The sequence below is a fragment of the Microplitis mediator genome, chromosome 8 (genome assembly GCF_029852145.1).
Source record: "Microplitis mediator isolate UGA2020A chromosome 8, iyMicMedi2.1, whole genome shotgun sequence".
NCBI classification, from domain to species: Eukaryota; Metazoa; Arthropoda; class Insecta; order Hymenoptera; family Braconidae; genus Microplitis; species Microplitis mediator.
The window spans coordinates 5,772,963-5,780,239 of NC_079976.1; the positions used below are offsets into that span (position 1 = coordinate 5,772,963).

At 27.9% G+C, this 7,277-nt stretch overlaps 2 long non-coding RNA genes across 2 annotated transcripts; one reads left to right on the forward strand and one right to left on the reverse strand.

Moving 5' to 3' along the window:
* Nucleotides 1–3,424: 3,424 nt before the first annotated feature.
* On the reverse strand, nucleotides 3,425–4,241 carry LOC130674004 (uncharacterized). Its single transcript, XR_008990955.1, has 3 exons — nucleotides 4,105–4,241; nucleotides 3,646–3,757; nucleotides 3,425–3,547 (listed from the first exon to the last, which is right to left on the reverse strand). It is a non-coding gene; the product is annotated as an uncharacterized LOC130674004 (long non-coding RNA).
* Nucleotides 4,242–5,696: 1,455 nt separating this feature from the next.
* On the forward strand, nucleotides 5,697–7,053 carry LOC130673594 (uncharacterized). The gene is made up of 4 exons (XR_008990914.1): nucleotides 5,697–5,995; nucleotides 6,067–6,208; nucleotides 6,556–6,667; nucleotides 6,767–7,053. It is a non-coding gene; the product is annotated as an uncharacterized LOC130673594 (long non-coding RNA).
* The last annotated feature ends 224 nt before the right edge of the window (nucleotides 7,054–7,277 follow it).

The window sequence follows — 7,277 nt, forward strand, 5'->3', positions numbered from 1 at the left end:
TTATTAATTTATATTTTTACATTAGTGTTAATAATAGACGTAAATTTATAAAAATGCTACTGTATATATATTAATAAATATAAAAATTAATTTTTTAAAAATAACTGTCACCAAATAAACTAATGGCTGACCCATCAAGTGGTCAATAACCATAATGTAAAAATCGTTTTTTTTTTTTTTTTTAATTTAAAAAATTTTTTTTCCAATGATGAGTCTATAGACCAGATACTTATCGACTGCATCAATTTCGATATTATGACTAACGCAAGTTATTTTAATAGACTTTTTATTCAACAAACTCAGACACTAATTTACATGACAACAAAAGATAAAAAAAAATATATATATATATAAAATAAATGAATAATCTATACAACCTTCTTAGTGACCCTGTTCTTATCGAGATCAAGTAATTCTTCCATATTTAAAAGATGCTTACGGCCAGTGACCTATTCTAGATATATATGTATACATATATTTATTTTTTTTCCCTCTCTTACAGGTGTATAAACTACTACAATTCAACATCAACAGCAGCAGGAGCAGAAGCAGAAACAGTAACTGATCGTATCGATCGACCCATCGGATCATTGTATCGAGGACTCGCCCCAGCAAATTTCCATAAAGCGTCGCGTCGTAGCGTTATATATTACGCGGCCATGTAAATAATGGATTCGTTGAAAAAAAAAAAAATATATATATGTATATAGGCGGTTGCATTCATCGGAGCTTCTGATCTTCACCTCTATGACCCTTTACACTCTATTCTTTTTCCTTTATTTTTATGCTAAGATTTAAAAAAAAAATCTGAAAACCGCCTGACCCTAGGCCAGCCCTAAAACTTAAGGCTACTTTGAGCTCTTGAGCTCGAAAATGGTGATTTCACACCTTCCATTGCAAAAATTTAAATAATAAACGATAACAAAATAAAATGATGATGTAAATGGTTATTTTTTTTTATTTTATGCAGTTATATTTTATACTTTTTCATTAACTAAAATGAAGTATTAATTTCACACTACACAAAAAAAATATAGGCGCTGCAACAGGACGCAGTCTTGTGGGAGCAACAGGACAAAATCCCGCTGCAGTGACAGACTTTTTTATGTTACAGCAACAGGACAAAATCCTGTTGCAGCGGCAGGATTTTTACTGTGGAATCGATAATATAAGGAACAAGTTTCATGCATCAATTTTTTTTATCAGTATAATAAAAATTCACGGAAAAAAAATATTAGTAAATAATACTCAGATTCTCATCAACAGCGCGCCTAGACCGAATATCAGTAAATATTATGGAGTAGAACGTAAGAAATTAATAACAGATGTATTTTTTTGACAAATGTCTGGTAGTTTTTTAAGGTTGAAATAGTAATTTTAAATAGTCAATCAGTATATTTCAACGATTACCTGTTAATTATAGCAGTTTAAACATTAAAATCATAATTTTACTTATTGAAACGACATTAGTTATTGAACATAACATAAATAATTACAAGTTGAACTACAATTATTGTCAATCATTTTTTTTTATGTTCAAAATTTGGAAAAAAAATTCAAATTTTGAACGAGAATTCAAATTTTGAAAAAACAAAATTAAGTTCGAAAAAAAATATTAATTTTAAAATTTGAATTTTTTTCCAAATTTTTAATTTATTTTTTCAAAATTTGAAATTTCAGTATACGGACAAAAAAATTAATACATGAAACTTGTTCCTTATCCTATTGATTCTACAGGAAAAATCCTGATGCTGCAACAGGATTTTGTCCTGTTGCAGCGGCTACTTTTTTTCCGTGTAGTGATCCCCCTTAAGCTTGTCAAAATATTTCATCCTAATTAATATATAAAATAAATACAGCCTATGGAGATAAGTTGGACTTAATAGTGCGCAAAATAATTATTTGCTTCTAATAAAGAGAAAAGTACGAAAAAATTAAATTTTATTAATTTTTTTTACGGATCAATTTCTATCACTATACAAGCAAAGTTGCCAATGACACGATTTCGAAATATTATCCTAATTTAATATCGAGAAGAAATTTTTGAACGATTCTATGGTTCTACTGCAATGAAAAACAATAAATAGTCAACGATAAACGTGAGCCCACTGTTTTGACTCGAGTCTGAAGGCAAAATCAACATCAATAATAGTATTTCATTTACAAAAAAAATATCCATGCGAAAAATCACTCACCACACCAAGAAATATCCAGAGCAGCAGACAATTCTTTCAATTACTGTGAAAATAAAAAATTAAAATTAAATAAACTAATAGATGTGTTGATTCATTTTAAAATTTTCTCATATAAGCCACTAGTTTTTTTTTTTTTTTGTGAAAACAAATAACTCACCTTGGCGGACGTTTTTCTCTGCTTCCAACAGCAAAAACCAGCGGCCCAAGATGTATGATAATCATATGTATTATTTTTCAGTCAACTGATTGATATTTCGCTTCAGCTAATAAATATCCTGAAAAAATTTAAATAAAAAGTTACCTTCGAATACTTGAGAACCGAAAATAATTTTAGTTACGATTCAGCTTCCGCTCATAACAAACGGCATTATTGTGAACTATGAAGCTAATTCTGGACTTAAAAAATTTTAAATGTCTTACCAAGAGCACGATCTGTTCCTCTAACAAATGACACTCGATAAAAAAAATTTATTTTTATCTCCAATGATTGATCTTAAATAATTCCATCAGCCGATGCCTGCAATATGATAATTAATTTATTCAAATTTATATAATTATAATAGAATAGTTAGTAACATCTTGCGCAAGTTATGTGACGGTGGTTAAAAATTATAAAACTAATTATTGAACTCATTTTAATTAAAAGAATATATACCTCAATGACATTGTAATTTTCCGATACATAGAACTGGTCAACAAGATCATTGGTGCTGACAAAATCCATGTTTTTTATTTAAAAAATTATTATTTCGTAGAATAATTAAACTACTTGATCAGTTCCTTTCAATTTTAATGAATAATGAACTGAAAAATATAAATATAAAAATTAATTACTGGTCATCAATAAGAAATTGAATTTTTTCTAATGACTTACAAGCAAGGAAATACGTACCGAAAATTCTCTCAATGACTTTTCTTCTTGAATTCTTGGATAATTATAGCAAAAAAAAAACTAGATCAAAATAAATTTATGGTCCAACGGCGACAAGCTTGAAAATAATTTTTGAGAGAAGTATGGGGTGGAAATCGCGAAATTTATGAAAAGATAAACCGAATCACGTCTGCTTATGAATTATTTGTTGTGTTCATGGGGTATTTAAAATACGGGTAATAGCGAATGATTGAAATTAAGCCTTAGCTCAGATGGAAGTAATTAGCACGCGAATTAATTTTTGCTAAAGACGGACAGTTTCAGTTTCATAGCAAAAAACAAAATTAGGAAATTATGAGCCCACGACTCGAGTCAAAAGATAAATAAAAAAAATTTATGATTTAGTAAAAAAAATATATCATGCGGAAAGTCACTCACCACACCGAGAAATATCCAGAGCAGCAGACAATTCTTTCAATTTCTATTACAACAAAAAACAAAATTAATTAATATTTATAACTTTTTTAAATAAAATAAGAATTTTAGATGATTATTTCCATTGAATTAAAAAATATTTACCTCGGCGGAAGTATTTCTGCGCTTCCAGCATCCGGAACCAGCAATAAATTAATTTTACTCCAATTAATCTCTCACTAAAGTTCATTTTCTTCTCGAAGCATTTTTGCACCAACTGAAAATTTCATAAAAATTAAAATTAATTAATAAGAGACAAATAATTAATTTTTAGTCCTGCGTAAAATATCATGATCTTGAAGTTAGAAAACAATTAACAATTTTTAGATTTTTTTTTCAATGAATCAATTCCCAAAAATAAAAAAATAAAATATACACATGTAGAAAATTCAAAAAACTATGGGTGCAATATTGTGAAAAATTTTTTTCTTTATAATTTGTCGTGTTTCAAAAAAATCAAAAAATTATTAGACGTCGGCTAACTTGAGTATCATGAAATATTTCAAACAATTAAAATTTTTTTTTCAAATTTGTGATAATAAACATAAAATTTGAATTAATTACCCAAACATTAGTGAAGAAAACGATGATGAACAATCATCCGAGCAAGTAAACACTCAAGATATCCAAAACATATTTTAGATATCACATCCCCAGTCATTTGTATTAATTAATGGCAGCAAACAACCTCGATGACTTGTGAAAGCTGTCAAGACATAATTTATTAACTTCATACTTAAAACAATGAGGAAAAGTAATTAAATTATTAATTTTTACCAAGACATAGGGGTTAAATGATTTCCGTTAACTTCTCAACCTGCTTCGGCTTGCACTCGATCTTTTAACGGCGACTTTCATAAGCTATGGCGTTGCCGTCTAGTTTCAGAATTCGAATTATTTTCTCAGCGGCCATTTTCATTGCAAGCAATTGAAGCTTAGTTACAAAAAATCTCTCTTTAGATTTTTAAAAATTTAATAATTTTAAACATTCTTAGATATTTAATTTCTTCTATTCTTGCATTTAAATTTCAACAACGAACCCGGCGCACACTGATAGGAAAAAAGCCAACACTGAATTTAATTAATTTAACAACTCACATTCATTGACACACTTCATTTATTATCTCAGAATAAGTTTTAGTCACTAAATAAGTTATATAAACTAATTCGCGATATAAGAATTGAATATTATAATTATTTCACTGAGATTTATTCGCGAACAACAACGACAGTGATCAGCCCGGACATTGACTGAGCTTTGGGCTTATTCACATGACGTTCCAACCGTCGTCACCGCAGCGCCTTAAGTTTAACGACGCGCTAATAATTTTAAACTTTGAGATTCTGAATGTCAGCGTCGTAGTTCCCGAAGCCACCATTAAATTAAAAAATGAATGATACTGAAGTTAGCAAGTGTGTGAATGTAGCAGACCTCAGAAAAATTTTAAATTACAACAAAATAGAGTAAATAATTAATAAAATGGAATTTAAAAAAATGTGCATTTTAAAAATTTTTAAACTAATAAGTGCTTTTTTACGAGTGTGAATATAGCAAACGTCAGACAAATTTAAAATTATAAATAAATAATTCATAAAATTAAATTTTTTAAAAATACACTTATTAAATTCAAAATTTTTTAAATGTACATTTTTAAAAAATTTTATTTTTTAAATTATTTACTCCATTTATTTATAATTTCAAATTTCTTTGATGTCTGCTACATCCACACTCATCATTGTTTTTATTTCCATTTTATCAATTATTTACTATATTTTTTTGTAATTTAAAATTTTTCTGAGGTCTGCTACATTCACACTCATTTTAACTTCAGTATCATTCTTTTTTTAATTTAATGGTGACTTCTGGAATTACGGCGCTGACATTCAGAATCTCAAAGTTTAAAATTATTAGCGCGTCGTTAAACTTAAGGCGCTGCGGTGACGACGGTTGGAACGTCATGTGAATAAGCCCAAAGCTCAGTCAATGTCCGGGCTGATCACTGTCGTTGTTGTTCGCGAATAAATCTCAGTGAAATAATTATAATATTCAATTCTTATATCGCGAATTAGTTTATATAACTTATTTAGTGACTAAAACTTATTCTGAGATAATAAATGAAGTGTGTCAATGAATGTGAGTTGTTAAATTAATTAAATTCAGTGTTGGCTTTTTTCCTATCAGTGTGCGCCGGGTTCGTTGTTGAAATTTAAATGCAAGAATAGAAGAAATTAAATATCTAAGAATGTTTAAAATTATTAAATTTTTAAAAATCTAAAGAGAGATTTTTTGTAACTAAGCTTCAATTGCTTGCAATGAAAATGGCCGCTGAGAAAATAATTCGAATTCTGAAACTAGACGGCAACGCCATAGCTTATGAAAGTCGCCGTTAAAAGATCGAGTGCAAGCCGAAGCAGGTTGAGAAGTTAACGGAAATCATTTAACCCCTATGTCTTGGTAAAATTTAATAATTTATTTACTTTTCCTCATTGTTTTAAGTATGAAAATAATGAATTATGTCTTGACAGCTTTCACAAGTCATCGAGTTTGTTTGCTGCTATTAATGAATACGAATGACTGGGGATGTGATATCTAAAATATGTTTTGGATATCTTGAGTGTTTACTTGCTCGGATGATTGTTCATCATCATTTTCTTCACTGATGTTTGGGTAATTACTTTAAATTTTATGATTATTATCACAAATTTGAAAAAAAAATTTTAATTGTTTGAAATATTTCATGAAACTCAAGTTAGCCGACGTCTAATAATTTTTTGATTTTTTTGAAACACGACAAATTATAAAGAAAAAAATTTTTCAAAATATTGCACCCATAGTTTTTTGAATTTTCTACATGTGTATATTTTATTTTTTTATTTGTGGGAATTGATTTATTGAAAAAAAAATCTAAAAATTGTTAATTGTCTTCTAACTTCAAGATCATAATATTTTACACAGAACTAAAAATTAATTATTTGTCTCTTATTAATTAATTTTAATTTTTATGAAATTTTCAGTTGGTGCAAAAATGCTTCGAGAAGAAAATGAACTTTAGTGAGAGATTAATTGGAGTAAAATTAATTTATTGCTGGTTCCGGATGCTAGAAGCGCAGAAATACTTCCGCCGAGGTAAATATTTTTTTAATTCAATGAAAATAATCATCTAAAATTATTATTTTATTAAAAAAATTTATAAATATTAATTAATTTTGATTTTTGTTGTAATAGAAATTGAAAGAATTGTCTGCTGCTCTGGATATTCCTCGGTGTGGTGAGTGACTTTCTGCATGATATATTTTTTTACTAGATCCTAAGTTTTTTTTATTTATCTTTCGACTCGAGTCATGGGCTCATATAATTTCCTAATTTTGTTTTTTGCTATGAAACTGTCTGTCTTTAGCAAAAATACACCAGAATCCATAGGAAGCTATGGAAGCCCATATAAATTTATAAATATTTATACTAAAAAATTTGCCGGAAAATTTTACTTGTAGAAATATTTAATGGTACTGAAAGTTAGCCGACGTCTAATGATTTTTGAATTTTTTTTCAAAACGATAAATTTAAAAAAAAAAATAAGCTAAAAATCTGCACATGTAGAAAGTCAAAAAAACTACAGGTGCAATTTTTCTAAATATTTTTTTTTAATAATTTATCGTTTTTATAAAAATCAAAAAATTATTAGACGTCAGCCAGATTTAGTATCATAAATATTTAAACTTATATGAAAACCCTCAAG